This window comes from Monodelphis domestica, chromosome 1, assembly GCF_027887165.1.
Source record: "Monodelphis domestica isolate mMonDom1 chromosome 1, mMonDom1.pri, whole genome shotgun sequence".
Classification (NCBI taxonomy): Eukaryota; Metazoa; Chordata; class Mammalia; order Didelphimorphia; family Didelphidae; genus Monodelphis; species Monodelphis domestica.
The window spans coordinates 400,293,322-400,310,795 of NC_077227.1; positions in this window are offsets into that span (position 1 = coordinate 400,293,322).

Here is a 17,474-nt window from a genome sequence, read left to right on the forward strand (position 1 = left end):
CTTCCAAGGTCACTTGGTTAAAACAGTTTATGAAAGATGGAGGAAGACGGAAAACTAGCCATTTTCAGGATTGGTGTCTCTAAGGGAACCAGTCTTCTCCAACCCATGGAGCTCCAACCTTGAAAGCTGCCCTTTATTTGGGGTTTCAGATGGGTTTCATCTTTGATAGGTTAGAGCACATCTTCTGTCTCCATAAAATCCCAGGCCAGGCTAAACTATTAAGAAGTTTTGTTGTTGTTTTTCTTATTGTTTATAATTTGAGAAGTCTTTCAAGCCCCCTGGTATCAGAAGTTCCAGATCATCTAAGAGCCCCTTATAACCTGAATAGTAAGATTGAACCATGGAATTCTGACATTACATCATTACTGTGTGAAACTAGACTTCAATCTAACAGTGTTTTCCAAAGTGACTTCAGAACAAGATAAGTGAAACAGGAAGGGAAGAGATGGGGTCTTAATCATCCTTGTTTTCCCTCAAGGTTCTCAGCATATAACTAGCAAAAATCAATTAAATGAAGTTTTTGCTAGTGAGAACCTAGCATGTTCTATACTCCAATAAGGATTCCATATTGTTCTATGTCTAAGTAATGATTTACATTGAAGATAGCAGAGGGGGGTATGTGAAATTTTTTGTTGTTGTTTTTAAACAACTTACATTGAGCCAAGGGAACAAAATGGTGAGGGGGAAACTATTCCTTTTATGTGTGATGATTAAGATCAAATCTGTCCCCACAGTATCCTTGGGAGAGAAGTAGAGAAAAGTTGGCATCATTTCCATCTAATTGCAAGTAGGTAGCATTGACTTGACTGAAATTACTCAGTAAAGACTAATTTCTACTAGAGCCATAAGTTAGGGACCAGGTCAATTCCAGGGTTGCCATTACTTTTTTGTAGGGACAGCACATTATTCCTGTTTGTTTCTAACATTACTGAGGAAAACATCAATGAAGTACTAGGTTTGGAGACTCCCAGTGTCAGAAGTTGAAACTAACATTTCAGTGAATTTGAAATTCAAATATGGGGGGGGGGGGGGAATAGAGGTCTTTGGGTCTCATGTTATAAATATCCATAGGAAAATGTCTTCCATGTATTGAATTAATTTGCCTCTAACTCTTTAAAGTGTTGCATTGCAAAAGTTATCATATAAGAGCTCCTTAAACCTTTTTTTCCTCAAAAAAAAAACAAACTATTGAATTTAGACCTAGAATGAAATGAAAATTATCATGGTGTGTCAGATCTAAATTTTTTCTATAAAGAGAAGGCTGAACCAAGTGATATTTAAAAAAAAAAAAAGCATGTTATTGAAGGGGTCAGTGACCCTCCTTGATTCTGAACCATAATTGATTAAAGTTTTAAGAGACTCAAACCCTTTTTTATAAAATTCAACTTCCCAAAAGAATCACTAAGATGAAATAAGCAATGTGAATTTGAAGAGCAAGACTACTCCATAAGACAGATAATTTATCTTCTGTGTTTTAGCAGTGATTAGGATCAGGGGTTTCTCAGGGATTCCTAGCTTAGTGAAAGCTATATTACCCCCTTTAGAAATTAGAAATACTAATGGTGTGGTAAAATAGAGGTGGGGAAAACAGTTGTTCTGCTAGGCTATCTAACAGTTATGTTGGCTCAATAAAGGGGGATCTTAGTTTCTTGAACTCTGACCTTTGCTGTACCTCCAAACATGCTATTGAGCTAATCTGAAGTTACTTTCTAGGAATAATAAAGTTGAAAAACTAGAGGAAGGATAGATTTGAATGAGAATGATGTGCTCTTGAACAGAACACTAGTTTTAAAAGGACTTCTCTAATGTTTAATAACAGCCAAACCCTGATCAGCTCCTGTGACCTAGCACTTCTTGGAAAATTGGTGGGTTTTCTTAAAGATTAAATTAATCGGGGGCAGCTGGGTAGCTCAGTGGATTGAGAGCCAGGCCTAGAGACAGGAGGTCCTAGGTTCAAATCTGGCCTCAGACACTTCCCAGCTGTGTGACCCTGGGCAAGTCACTTGACCCCCATTGCCTAGCCCTTACCACTCTTCTGCCTTGGAGCCAATACACAGTATTGACTCCAAGACAGAAGGTAAGGGTTTTTTTAAAAATTTTTAATTAAAAAAAAAAGATTAAATTAATCAAGAGTGAAGGGAATAAAAGATAGAGACAATAATACCAAATGCAGAGGAGACTGGCCCAGGTTTTGAAGTAGATGGAGTTGAGAAAACAAAGCAAAAGTCAAATTATATGTGTCTACATGTACTTATATCATCTGGCTATAATCCATAAGCTCACCAGTTTTTAATTGTAGAATCTTAAAAGTTGGAAGAGATCTTAGAAATCTGATAACCCAACCCCTACTTGAAGCATTGATCTCTTGAACATCAGATCATCTTAAGTCTCTGAGTATTGCCAGTGACCAAGCCTTCAGAGCTGCCCATTCCATTTTCAGATAGCTTTAAATCATTAGAAAATCCATCCTTTTATATTGAAGTAAAATCTGCCTCCCTAATAATTGCCAGCCTTGAGAACCAATTTCCTTTTCTGATAAAGCAGAGTGTTTGCTCCTTCAGGTATTTAAAGAAACAATCGCATCTCTCAGCTCTCTTCCCCTGGCTAAGCATTCTTTGCCTCTTCTATATAACATAACAGGTGTCCTCACCATCCAACCCAAGTTATCAATGTCTTTCCTAAAATGCAGCCCCAGAACTGAGTATATTCCTGGAGAATGGGCTGATCAGAGCAAAGTAGAGGGGAACTAGCACCTACCTCATTCTGAAACTTCACATTAATGGGGCACATAAGGCACCACATTATGGCAGGTGTTTTGGTTTGTTGTTTCAATCATTTTTCAATTGTACCCAATTCTTCCTGGCCCCCTTGGGGATTTTCTTGGCAAAGATACTGGAGTAACTTGCCATTTCCTTCTCCAACTCATTTTACAGATGAGCACACTGAAGCAAATAGGATTAAGTGACCTTCCCAGAGTCACATAGTAAGTGTCTAAGGCCAGATTTGAACTCAGGAAAATGAGTCTGACTCCAGGCCCAATCTTGTGCCATACTATTGTGTTTTTTCTAATCTACTTGGTTTTTCATATACAACTTCAATCTAGTCATATTTTTCACCAATGTGTTTGCACAGTTGATGCTTTGACCCTTAAGTGCAGTCCTAACATTTATCCCTGTTAAATTATATCTTTGTAAGTTGTATTAGAAAAGCATTGTGGTATAATGGCTAGAGAGCTGGCCTCAGATCCATAAAGACTTTGGTTCAAATCCCACTTCTGATTTAACCTCTCCATTCAGTGGGCTGTTCTTTCAGATCCTAAAGAGAAGATGCCAGTCTACACCCAGTGAAATCCCAGGCCAGTTCCTATTCTTATTAGGCTTTGCCCATTGTTTCAGCTAGTTTAAATGTTTTTATGAAATCCAATTACATCCAGAATATTCGCTTTCCCTCCCAGCCTAGGGTCATCCACAGATTTGACAAGGAGCCATTTGTATTTTCATCCAAGTCATTGATAAAAAATGTTGAGCTGGACTAGGCTGAAGATGACAAGTTATATTTATGTAGTGTATAACTTTTCAAAGTGCCTTCATATGGATGACCTCATTTTATCCTCATAACCCAGTGACAAAGAACATGTGCATGTTTCCAGGCCCAAGAAGGAAGGAGAGCCATAGACAGAAAGCTTCAGTTGAAGAAAAACCAAGGAGAACAAAAATATACAATATTTGTACTAAGCCTCCATAGGAGGAGAGGAGCAGGCGCCACCTCTGGGCAGTTTATTAGAAATAAGACATGAGAGAGAACTTTGCCAATATAGCTAGTCGCATATTACAGTGTACTGTATTCTTCCAGAATATTACAGGAAATGGTTGGGGCCATTTCCAACAGGAAATGGAAGCAGGCCAATAAGAACAATTGGCAGCTTTCTCTTTGCTCCCTCTTCCTCTAACTTTATTCTGTCCTTCCTTTCTCTTAATGTCCCTATTTTTCTCACTTCCTCTCATTTTTCATCTCCCTTTTTTTCCCCTTCCCAAATCTATAATTAGCAGTAACAACCAAAAGGAAGAATCTTTGCTTCCTACTACTGGCTCATGCCCTCTTTGACTTGATCACTTTTTTAAAGGATCTGTGTTTTTAATCAGTGTAGGGAATCTTCCCTTGAGGAATTGCTTCCATCAATGCAGACTTCACTTTCTCCAAAATAAATAGCCTTATAGAATTATCTGAAGGCCCCAAGAAGTTAATGACTTGCCTAGAACTACACAGCCTCATCTCATCAGCATAATATTTGTATAGAATTTTAGGATTTGCATATGACTTTCTCCAAAAGAAAAGTAATGATGCAATATGTTTTATAGTAAGGAAGTGTTAATACTTACTATTTGAGGCAGATAGTTTTGCAGATAAGGAAATTGAGACAGACAAGTTAAATGACTTGCCCAGGGTCACACAGCTATCATATATCTGAGGCTGGATTTTAACTCAGCTTTTCTTGAGTGTAGATCCAGTTCTTAATCTTCTGACCTACCTAACTGCCTATTAAGTAGCATAAAGATTAAGATCTTTATTTTACAGATGGTTGAATTAAGGTTATGCCACCCACCAACAAATTATTACCTGGTGGATATCAGAAAGGTGAAAACCTGCAGCCATAGGCTAACAGTTTATTGGGGGTGGGGGTGGGGTTGAAGGGGTTGAAGAAGAGGGGAATTGGAAGAAGTTTGGTTGAATTGGAAAATCCATGACTGACAGAATGTGTAATAATGATTTTTTAAATCCTGCCTTCTTTCTTCCAAGGAATAGTGGGGCCCTGAGCTCAAACTGCCCTACCCTGAACCTTTGGAGGCAGGAAATGGAGAAAGAAGCTTATAGATATAAGCCTCTGCATATCTATAGATATAGAAAGGGCCATCCTTTTGTGCTAAATAGAACTGAAAAGTCTTACGGGCTTCTGCTTCCTTCTAGCATGAGCAGGGAAGGAGCAGAGACCCATCCAGCGGGCTTCTGGGAGACTCAGGAGACATGGCTCTGTAAAGCTCCTTGAATCAGGCTAGTGTGTTCAACCTTAGAGACCAGCGCCTTCACAGGCCAAGGTCTCTTACCACCACCTGAGGCTTGGGGAGTCTCCTCTTCTAGTTAGCCTGAGTTCTCTGCCTAAGAGCTCTTGGTTCTAGTGTTCTCTGGTATCCAGAATTATTTAGTCTCCCCAGGGGGAGCCAAACCCTCTCTTTAATTCCGATGCTTTAATAAAGTTGATTTCACTGGTTCAGATGCTGCCTCCACTAGGATGGATGGCACGACCACCATACCTTCTCGTCCTGTGCAATTGTTTTCTTAACATCATAAGACCTTATGCTTATATGCGCTTGAAGATTTACCAAGTGCTTTACATATTTTATTGCTATTATTATCCTCATTGGATATTTGGAAAAACTTGGGCTGAGAGAGGTTGGCTTGCCTAGTCCTGTAGCTAGTAAGTGTCTGAAGCAAGAATTGAATATGGGTCTTCTTATCTCCAGGCCCAACACTATCCTCTACACTCACTGAGCCGCCCTATAAATCTATGAAGATAGAGGGAAAAAATACCAACTTTAACGTTAGAGACCTTCCTCTGGCTCTTCTGGTATTGCTCAGCCTGTCCTGCATATGGCCAAGCTCCATCTAATTCGGGGATGAGGGAAGAGGGCGAAATGATACAAAGAGAGACATGAGAAGGAGGAAATAACAAGTATTGGTGGATAATGCCATCCAAAAGTACCACACCTAAAAAAACAGGGATAGAGAAGATAATCTAAGAGCAATAATAACTAACTATGTAGCACTTTAAAATTTGCAAAGGAGATTAAACAGTATTTGGTCCTCAAAACAACCCTGTGAGGCAGGTAGCTATTACCCATCCATTTTACGGATGAGGAAACTAAGACAGGTTACATGCCTAGCACTAAAATGTTTATTGACTAAGTGACCCAGAATGCAAGCAGACAAGGTAGGATTTGAACTCACTCACTCTAGATCCCAGCTTTTAGCATCTAGCAGCCTCAGTACGGATAGCATTTGAACAGAAACCATGTTAACAAAATAGATGGAACAAAAATCGTAGATAGGAAGCCAGCCTCCAGCTTAGCGTCTGGAAGAGTTGGGTTCAAGTTCTGCCTTTTGCCACACACTTGCTGCATGACCCTGGACATGACCTCTCAGTACCCAGCAACTTTCTAAGACTGAATTGCAGAGCAGATGCCAGTCTGCGTTGGTTGAGAAAGCTCCCTACATGAGTGGAAACAAATCTGGACAAAAAAAAAATGTTTAACTTAAAACCGTTGAAGTTAAAATACTGAGAAAATCCCAGGACAAGAAGAACAGGGTGGTCATATTATTGAAAGGCCTCAATACGGTGCCGGGTGAGGACCTGAGGATAGTCAGCCTGCAGAAGTGTACGTGGTGAGGGGAGTGCAGGAGAGCTCTCACATACGTGGAGGACTTTTATGTGGAAGCCGGTTAGATTGGTTTTGCTTAGCCCTACAGCACCACGCTGTCTGTCAGTAGAATGGTCTGCTTGGGAAAACCATGGATTCTCCCTTATCGGAGGTCTTTAAGCGATGATTAGAAGACTGCTTGTTATCCAGGATGTTATAGTGAATTGTAGGTAGGATACGGGTTACACGAGGTTCTTCCCTGACCAGAGAGAGAAGAGGAAAGCCAAAGCACTTCCCCTCACAAGATCTGGGTTCTTCCTCCAAAGCTCTTCACTGTCCCCTGCTACCGAGAGTCACTCTACAAAGCTGCTCTGTCTCCAGAGCCAACAAGCCAACACAGGAAAACTACCCTGCTAAGTCCAAGCTAGATGGAGGGCCCTCTACACACACACCCTCCCCATGAGGAAAGATTCCGGGGTTTGATGAGCATCCTTCGTGTCAGATGTACAAAAATGCAGTGAATTCCTGAATAGAGAACATGTCAGCTGGATTAAAGGGAAGATATTGAAATGGGAATGGGGAAGGAAGAAGAAAACTGGGAGAACAAAGTTAGGTTTTTGGATGACTCGGAGACAGAAAATCAACAGCAGAGGTTAACAGATACAAAACAAGATGAGTTAAAGAATTAGCCTTGAAGGGGGAAATGAGAATACAGAGAAAGCAAAGGCTTCTTATGGGTCTAGTCGAGTTGAGAAAAAGATCATTGCTTTGACCAGAAACCTTTTGTCAGGAGAAGAGTGGCGGTATAGCAGGGAAAGTGCCAGATGTGAAGTCAGGACTTGTGTCCAAATTCCAGTCCTACCACTTCCTCCTTTGGCTTGGGGCAGACTCCTTACTCTCCCTGGCTGGGGCTTCCTTTCCCATAACACGGCAAGGCTGTCCCCGGTGACCTCTGAGGTCCCTCAGCTCTTAATCCTACCATCCTTTTCTCTCTAGCTAGGCCTGGAACGATATTTTCAGGCTCAGCTAATTCACACTCATTCCGCTCCTAGCCATTTCCTGCGTTTGACTCTTCTAAGATGGTGGTTCATGATTTGCAGTCATTAATCTTTGCGGTTTGTTTACACTCGAGCAGGCAAACATACCTGAGACGTCAGGTACATACCGTGAGGGCGATGGGAAAAGAGGTCACGTGACAAGAAGCTTCCTACTTTCCTATCCCCACCGTCAGATCAATTCTACCCAATATGCCCAAAAGTCCTGTGCTCGGAGCTGGCGCTGCAAAACCTAAAAACAGGCTTCAAGGAGTTTCTGGTTTGATGGCAATGGAAGGAAGATGCAAAGCTGGAAGAGGAGCTCACGGGTTTTCTAATCCATTTGGCAAATGAGGAAACTGATGCCCAAAGACAGCGGGGTTAGTAAGTGGCCAAGGGAGGATTAAACCTGGGTGCTCCCACACCAGGGCCTTTCCGCTGGCCGAGGTGCCCAAAGCAGATGCAGGGGGGTCAGAAAGAAAGCCGTGCTTTGAGTGAAATCTGAGACAGATCACGGGGAGGGCCTCCTGTGGGGGGGAAGGGGAGGGGCCCCCTGCCACCCCGCTGCCCTCCAGGGAGAGTGGCACCTCCTCTTTCCACTGCACTCCCCACAGGGAAGGCCTGGACTCAAAGTGAGGTGGGTGTGCAAGGGTCAGGGGGCTTAGGGCTGTGAGCCGAGGAAGGGAAGTGACCCAGAGGTTATGTAAGCCCTGGGCGGGTAGGAGGTGGTAGAAGGGGGTGGGAGGAGCGTAGTGGTTAAGTGTGTGAGTTGGGGGCTGTGACTCACTCTGATGAGGTGCTAAGCCTCTTTCCTGGCTCTCCCCAAGCCCCTCAGTGTGGGCCCCAGCGCCTTCCCCCTCCCCAGTCAGCTCTGATCCACGCTTTCCACTCCAGCCTAGCAGAGACGTCTTTGGACTTCAAAGGACCAGACTAAATCTGAACTCGGTGGCCAAGGGCTGTGTCAGGTCCAGGGGTCAGCGCAGTCCCTGGTGGACAGGTACAAGGGGGATGGAGACCTTAGGCGAAAGGAGCATCAGAAAATCCAGGACGGGAGCCTCGGAGCCAGCCCAGAGCTCTCCAGCAGTCTCGGGCAGCAGAAGCTGGAGCTTTTGGTTTCCCAGAGGCACTTTCAGAAGGCTCTGACGGCTCACCTCCGTGCCCAGCCCCTAAAGTCCCTCGCCATCTAGTGACCAGCCTGTCTGATGTTAAATTGTGGTACACGTTCCAGGCCCCTCCTCACAGACTGCAGTGGTGGTCAAGGATCGCTTCCTGGCAGACGAGGCTGCTGAGCAGGGAGGATTTGATCAGGCCCATAAGAGAGGACTGTCTGAGGAGTATCACTAATCAGTTGCTGGACTTGTGTTAGGGGAAAACTCGGTTTCCTCATCTGTAAAATGGCGATAGTAATACCAGTAGCGCTTACCTTCCTTGGTTTGTTGTGAGGGTGCAATGAAATAATGCATGCCGATTGATTTAACTTAAAATGCTACATAGGGTTCATCCTAGAACACAGCATAGAAAGCACACCGAGGACACAGCCTGTATAGTAGCTTTGGGACAGGAGACCAGCCTAGCTAGCCTGGGGCTCGGGGCCAGGGGAGCTCTCACCTTCTTACCTGACCTATATCCTTCCCTCTATCCAGGGAAATGCTCGCCGGGTCTTGGGCAAGTGGGGAGGACAGACAGGTCAAGGATCCCTGAAAGATAGGGTTTGAGTCATCACCCAGAATTTCGGTTTTATGTCCAAGGTAGTAAGGAGCCTGGGGCCTGCCTGCAGCCTCCTTTTGGCTTCAACCGTATGAACTGGCCTAAGTGAGATCTGCCCCCTTCCCATGGTCTGGCTGGGGAAGCTTCATTTGGGCAGCCAGAAGACACCCACTGGCCTCCCGGGGGCCTTCTAAAAACAGCCTGCTTCCATCGTTCAGAAGCCAGAATCAGCCCAGGCCAGGAGGCGTCAGAGACTGGGCTTCCCTGGCCTAGTCAGCAGGTCCATGGACTAGCACTGGTGACAGTCCAAGAGGGAACCAGCGTGCCAACACCTATGTACACGCAAGAGAAGGACAGCACCCACTGGGGACAGTCTCAGAGGGAAGGCACTAATATGAAGGAGACTGGGAGGAGTTTCCTGCAGAAGGTGGGACTTGGCCTGAGACATCATGTTCCAGGCATGGGGGACAGCCAAGTTAAAAAAAGAAGGCCTTTTGGGAAGCAACCAAGGCCACCAACTCTAAGATGCTCTGGCTGGTAATAATCAGAAGTGAGATTGAGATAGGTGGATGGATGGATGGATGGATGGATGGATGGATGGATGGATGGATGGATGGATGGACAAACAGAGCGCTTGCTTGAGCAATAGTTAGTGAATGTGTAGCTATTAAGCATTTCTTTTGTGCCAAGTACTAGAGAAGCACAAGAGGTGGAGGTGAGGCAATATAATGTAGAGCTGGCCAGGAAGTGATGACCACGTTAGCCAGTCAGTGTGATCTCTGAATAAGACTCCTCTCTAGCATTTTAGTCTCTCTCCATCTCTCCAAATATAAAGTCCTCCCCCAAAAGTCCTTATAGTTACTAACTCTTTTCTTCAATCACATTTCTCCAACAAATTATCTAAATGCTGCCTATACCTCCCCACCATTCACTTCCTCCTTAATTTACTAAAATCTGGTTTTCACCTTCTCCATTCTATTGAGTGGGTTTTTACTACAGTCATCAATGACCCTCATGGCCAAATCCAATGGCCTTTTGTCAAACCTAATCATCTCTGACCTCTTTGTAGCATTGGATGCTATTGAAAAACATCATCTAGTTGAACCCAATGCATTAATTTTTTTATTTGAATTTTTAAAACACCCCAAAAAGGACATATTCTTTTGCAAAGTAGGACAGAAAGTGTTATATTTGAAACTATGAATCTCTATTAAATACAGCTTGTTTTTTAAAAAGTATATAATAAATTCAACATGTTACTTTCAAAGCTATATTACTTGTCTGTTTCCTTCTCTGTCCCTTTGTTCTCTTTTATGCATTTTTTTATAACCCTTATCTTTGGTCTTAGAATCAACACTAAGTATCAATTCTAAGGCAGAAGAACAGTAAGAGCTAGGCAATGAGGGTTAAGTGACTTGCCCAGAATCACACAGCTAAGAAGTGTCTGAGGTTGTATTTGAACCCAGGACCCCCTGTCTCCAGGCCTGGTTCTCTATCCACTGAATCACCTAGCTGCCCCCTCTCCTATGCATTTTTAAAAATGCTTCAGTGACCCTTCTACTTTCTTTTCTTCTTTTGGGAGGAAACACCAGCCCTAGCTTCTACCTGCCTCCCCAAATACCTCCCAGAATAAATTAAAAAAAAGAAAAACAATACTTATATCAAATAAGCATAGTAAAACAAAACAAACCTACACATTTGACACATACAAAAACATTTGGCTAATTATGTGCCTTGAGTTATCACCTCTCTGACTGAAGGTGAGTAGTATGCATCATCGATCTCCAATCATGGTCAAGCATTGCACTGATCAGAGTTTGTTTGTTTTAACTGTTACCTTCTATCTTAGAATCAGTGCATTGATTCCAAGGCAGAAGAGCAGGAAGAGCTAGACAACTGGAGTTAAGTGACTTGCCCAGGAAGTGTCTGAGATCAAATTTGAACCCAGGTCCTCCCAACTGTAAGCCTGACATTTTTTTCCCCTGAGCTACCCAGCTGCCCCATCAGACTTCTTAAACCTTTCAGAGTTGTTTTCCTCTGTAATAATATGGCTATTAGAAAGTTATAAATTATTAGCCTTCATCTTCTCTGCATCATAGTCATATATCATCATCATCATCATACATCATCAAGTCATATAAGTCTTTCCAAGTTTCTCTGAAACTACTCCTTTTGTGATTTCCTATAAGGGAAATAATATTCCATTATAACAATATATCAAAATTTGTTCAGCCATTCACCTTGGTTTCCAGTTCTTTGCCATCACAAAAAAAGAAGTGCTATAAATATCTTTGTATTTATGGGCTCTTTTCCTCTTTCTTTGATCTCTTTAAGGGTTTAAGCCTAGTAGTCATATCTCTGGGTCTAAGGGAAGGAACTATTTAATGACTTCTGGAGCTCAGTTCCAAAATGTTTTCCAGAATGGCTGGACCATTGCACAATTCCACCAACAATAGTGTACCAGTGATCTTGTTTTGCCATAATTCCTTCAACAACTATTTTCTTCCTTTCTGTTGTCTTTGCCAATCCCCACCCCATCAGTCTCCTACAAGTTTCTGAGCATCCCCCTTTGCAGCCGTAGGCTTAATGAAAGTATCCACTTTAGCTTCTTTCTTCATTCTCAATATTTATTAAAGCATAGCACCCTAAGGCTTTTTCTTTTCTGGAGCTGTTTTCCTTTTATTTACTAAATCTTCTCAACTGGTCAATCACTGTACTTTCTAGAAAAGGAAACTCATGCCAGGAAGGAGAAAGGTCCAGGCCTGGATCATACAACTACTACTGGTTACATATTACAACCCTACGTCTTCTCATTCTAAATCCAATGCTTTTCCCTCAGCCCTGTTCTATAATCTGGTCCAGGTTCTCCATTCTGACCTTTTTCTTAGCTTCACTGACTTCATTTCTTCTCCAACCTTGTTTCTGGGGGCATTCCACAAAATCCAGTTCTCAGCCCTCTCCTTCATAGATCTCCTTCATAGCTTTTCAGTCTTAAAACTTCCACCGAACACTTCAGTGCACGTACCTCCCGTCTACATATACTGATCTCTATCAGGTCTCAAATCACCCACTGCTTCCAGAAACTGCCATTGGAATGTCCTACCATGCGCACAGACTCAACTAAACATCATTTCCTGGTTCTTCTTCCAGTACGCACTTAGCTCTTTCTATTAATAGAGCCAAGATTCTTTTTTACTGTTTTACATTTGACTCTTTCCCCCTACCCAACACACGCTTATGTGTTGGACATGTGTGTACACATATATACGTAGACCTCCGAGACCATCTCTTCCAACTTGTTCCATTGCTGGAGTCTTTTCTGCAACATTCCTGAGCAGTGACCATGCAGTCTCCACTTGAAGACGTCCAGTGATGGGAAACTCCCTATCTAATGATTCAGCCTATTCTACTTTGGGACAGCTCTGATTTTATGTAAGTTTTCCTTCCATCAGGCCAAAATCTGCTTTTCTGAAAATTTCTACCCACTACTCCTAGTTCTGCCATCTGGGGCCAGGCAGAGCAAATATAATCCATCTTCTACATAACAGCCCTTCAAATACTTGAAGAAAGCCATGATCCTCAGCCCCTCTCAAGTCTTTTTTCTCCAGGCTAAAGTTTCTTCCATCCATCCTTGTCTGGTATGCCTTCCAGTCTCCTCCTCAGCTTGGTTATCTTCTTCTATACTCACTCCAACTTATCAATCAATGCCCTTGCTAAACATGGCACCCACAACGAAACATGAGTCATTAAGCCCTATTGGGTTTTTTTCCCCATATCTGTCTTATGGTGTTACAGAATAGTAAAGCTGGAGAAGATCTTAGAGCTATCCCATCCAACCATCATTTTCTAGACGCAGACAGTATGTATGCCCGACCCAGAGAATTCCCCAAGGAATAGGTGGCAAAACTGTGGTTCAAACCCAAGGCTCCTTCCACTATACCCCTATTCTCTCCTGGCTCCTGCCTTCCTTTTCATCCCCGTGGCAATCACCCCAACCAGTGAAATAGTCCAGTGAAATGTCAACCTGCCTACAGTCTCCCTCTACTATATGTTCCTGTTAGACTATGATGGTCCTAAACCCCCCACCCCTAAGCTTCCCTTACCTAAACTGAAATACAAAAATTTGGAGAAGGGTGGTCAGGAGAGAAGCATTAACCGTGACCTAGACGTGGTGCCTGGTCAATGCCTAAGGTTGCTGATTGACCTATTCTACCATCACAACCACTGTTCTGGCAGTCACATAGTGGAGCAAGGGGTCAGCCTCATGGAAGAACACTATCCTGGGCAGACTGATAACTTTAATATTCAGCTCCTTTTATCATCTCTGATATGGGATTTCCCCAGCCCTTTGGAGGTTGAGAGTGGGAAAAGGACTTTGGATTCATGGACTTGATAGTTACTAACTTTGTGACCTTGTATTAGTCACCTTGCCTCTCTAGGACTCCATTTCCCCTGTAAAGGTAAAGAAAGAAGAGAACAATGCTTTCACTGATACCTTCATGTGCTGTAAAAAAAAGTGCTTTAAGGTTTCTATATGATTTCTGGCTTCAAGGATCTGAGACATCCTTTGCATGTGTCCCTCGAAGGACAAATCACAACCTTTCTATACCTTAGTACATGGCCTCTAAGAGATGAAGAAAAGGGAAATCTTCAGAGAAACCTGGCTATGTGCGTATGAACTGATGCAGAGGGCAGGGAGCAGAACCTGAACAATTAGAAGAACAACAGTGCAAGGGGCCAAACAACTTGGAAATTTGTAGTAACACAGATCAATGCAATGACCGATGAACTCGTATTGGATGGGAGCCGTGATGATGCCTGCTACCATCCTTCTGACAGAGAGGCGATGGACTCGAGACCTCTACCTTTGCACGTGGCCAATGCAGGAATTTGTCTTGCTTTACTATGCACCTTGTTACAAAGCGCTTGTTTTTCCTTTTCTTTTTTTTTTAAATGAGTCAGAGAGGAGGTGGGGAGAGAAGATAAATGCTTGTTATTGAAAAAAATGCAAAATAAAATTAAATAAAATTAAATTAGTAGATGATGTTCGAGGGTTGCTACAGCGGAAACATTCACAAGCCTCTTCAAGCTCACCTGGGCCTTCCAGGCCAAACGTGCAGTCAGTTGCCAGAGTGGCATGGGAAGGCTTTTCAGCTTGGTTCAACCTACCACAGTTTGGGCCCTGTTGGAGGCATCAGAAGAAGCCTTTAAGTGGAAGGCCGTATAAACGCGAGCAATTATTCTCCCCTCCTTGGCGGCGGGGTTGGGGGTGGGGTTTGGCTGGGCCAGCATCCCACGGAGGGTATGCGGAGCCCTGCTCCCTCCGCCCCACCAAGGGAAGCATTTGTACGCTCCCCGCTCCATCAGCTCCCGAGAGTAGGCCAGCGGACCTACAGGATCTGAGGGATGGGGGGAAGGGGCTCAATGAAAACAGCCAAGCTGTTTTCCCATTCCCTCCTACCCCCTACCCCACCCCACCGTCACCAAACCAGAGCCAAGAAGCAGCCCCGCCTGCCCGGCATGTGGATGTAATTAAGGCCCGCACCGGCCTGGACAATGGGGCACTTGTCCCTAACTAGAGGGAGCGGACCGAGTCCGACCACCAAGCAACCAATCCCGGGGGCCGCCTCAGACACACACCATGGGCGGGAAGAGGGGAGGGGGCGGGGAAGAGAGGGAAAAGGGGAGGGGACAGCCGTTCTGGTTGGAGGCGGTACTACTGAGTGACCGGTCAAGTGGCCAATAGAAGTAGGAGCTCTCTGCCACCCCGCCCCACGCTCTCCACCCCACACCACGAGTCTCCTGCCCCCCGCGTGGTTCTTGTGGCGGGAGTCCCTGAAAGTCCCCTGCCTTCCGGGCTTAATGGGAAGGGAGACGGAGGGCGAAGAGACTTGCCCAGGGTCACGCAGTGCTAGAGCCGGAACCAAATTCTATCTCCTTGGCTATTTCCACCGAACCATCACCGACCCTGGGCACAGCCCAAAAGGGCCCTTGATTGATGCTGGTACCCCAGCCTGGCACAGACGTTCCTGACCTCCACTCCAGCTTATGCAATGAGAGAATTACATTTTCATCCTCCTATGTTTGGCTCTTTCCTAAATCCCCAGGACACCTGGATCCCAGAGCGATTAGTCAAGAGTCCAAGTCTCCAGCCATCCAGCAGAACTGACTGCTTTTTAGTCTTACAATAAATAGCAAAGGGGGTAGCTGGGTGGCTGGGTGGTTGGGTGGGTTGAGAGTCCGACCTGGAGACAGGAAGTCCTGAGTTCAAATTTGACCTCAGACACTTTCTAGCTGGGTGACCCTAAACAAGTCACTTAACCCCCATTGTCTAGTCCTTACAGCTCTTCTGCCTTGGAACCAATGCATTATTGATTCTAAGACAGAAGGTAAGGGTTTAAGTTATTTTTAATAAATAAATAAGATCAATAGTAGGGTCGAAGGTCCTAGGAACCAAGGGAAAAGACTGAACGTGTCACCCCAAAATACCTCCCTCCCTCACCCATCTCTTTGAGGCCCCAAATTCCACCATTAGAACTTTTTTCCTTTGGCACAAGATTTTGTCCCCTGCTCAGATATGGAATGCAGAGTGTGGAGAGAGCATTAAATTTGTAGTCAGAGGACTGGTCTCTGTTCTGAGACTTACAATTTTGACCTAGAGCTTAATCTCTTTGGGATCTCATTTTTCATATCTGCAAAATGTGGGAGTTGAATGAAGTGAATGGCAGGGTCTCTTCCAGTGAGAGACCTCATGACTTCTGGGAAAGATAGTTCTCTCCCTTCAGTGTGTTTCAGGCACTAGTTCAAGGAGGAGATTCAGTAGGATAGCATGTGGGATGCAATGAAGAGAGAACCAGATTTGGGGGTGAAATTGAATGTCAGGTTTCTTTCTGCTGGAAAGCCCTTGTGATTTGGAACAAATCATAAAGCCCCCAGTCACAAACTTAATTTTTATTCATTTTCAAAAACCCTTACTATATGTCTTCCAATCAATAGGAAGTATCAGTTCCAAGGCAGAGGAGCAGTAAAGTAACTGTGGTTAAGTGACCTGCCCAGAGACACACAGTCAGGAAATGTCTGAGATCAGATTGGAACTCGGGTTCTCTGGACTCCAGACCTGACTCTCAATCCATTGAGCCCTGGAATCATTGGCTTTAGAAGGGAGGTGGGGTGATCTTTGAGATTACATAGTTTTTTGTGTGTTTTGGGGAGGAAATAAAAGCTCTTTTTGTTTCATAGAGGAAATAAAAGCCCAGAAATCTAGAGCAGAGTCAGACTTTAATCCTAAACTCCCAAAGTCCCTTTCAGCTCTCATGTTTTATTCTACAAACCCAGATCTTTCTATGGCAAAGCTACAACTGAGGGTTGGTCCATACTCCTCCATGTTTCTAGTAAAAATGTACTTCCCATTCACAGGGTGATGAAGAAAGTCTTAAAAAATAAAACAACAACAACAAAAAAAAAACCAGCTGGTGAAAGGTCTGGGTGTGTTTCCTTCATTACTAGAATGAAAGCTTCTTGAGAGCTGGGATTGTTCCATTTTTGTGTTTCTGTCTCCAGCATCTGGCCCTGGCCCCACACAAGTGCTTGTTGATTGATTTTCTCTAGATCTATGTCTGGTTCTTGATCTAGGTCAAGCCAGGGATCCCCATGGCTCTGTAGCATCAAGACAGAATCCCTCAAAGCACCCCAGGACAGAGGAAAGAGAGTCAGCAGAATACCAGGGTAGGGGCACTCCAACTTGAGTAGGAGTATCTGTGTCCTCTACCTCTAACCATCTGGATGGCCTTGGAATGGTCCTTCTATCTCTGTAGATCAGTTTCCTCAGTTAATCAGTAATCATTTATTAAACCCCTGTTCTAGATGTGCTCAGAAGTGTTCTAAGCAGAGCTTACATTCTCCCAGAGTCTCAGCTTGTTGGAGGAAAAGAACAAGAATAAACATTTATTACCATTATGATTTATTAGCACCTTTGTCCTAAGTGCTTTACAAATATTTTCTTTTTTGATCCTCATTATAACCCTGAAAGGTAGGTGCTTGTAGCCCCCCAGTAGTGAGAGCAGGCCCCAGTAAAAACACAACCATAGTCCATAGTTTAGACACATAGCTTGCCCCTTCATCATGAGAACTCAATCCAATGCCTCCCCAAATACTAAATGTCCTTCTAAGAAATTACTGATGCAGGAATTCTATGAAAAACTGTTAGATGGTTACACATTGACAAATTGAATTATCACCTATAGAAAACTCTGTTTAGAGCTACTGAGGTAATCTAAATCCATTGTCTCTATCTTGGAAATCATTGCTAACCATTGTCTCT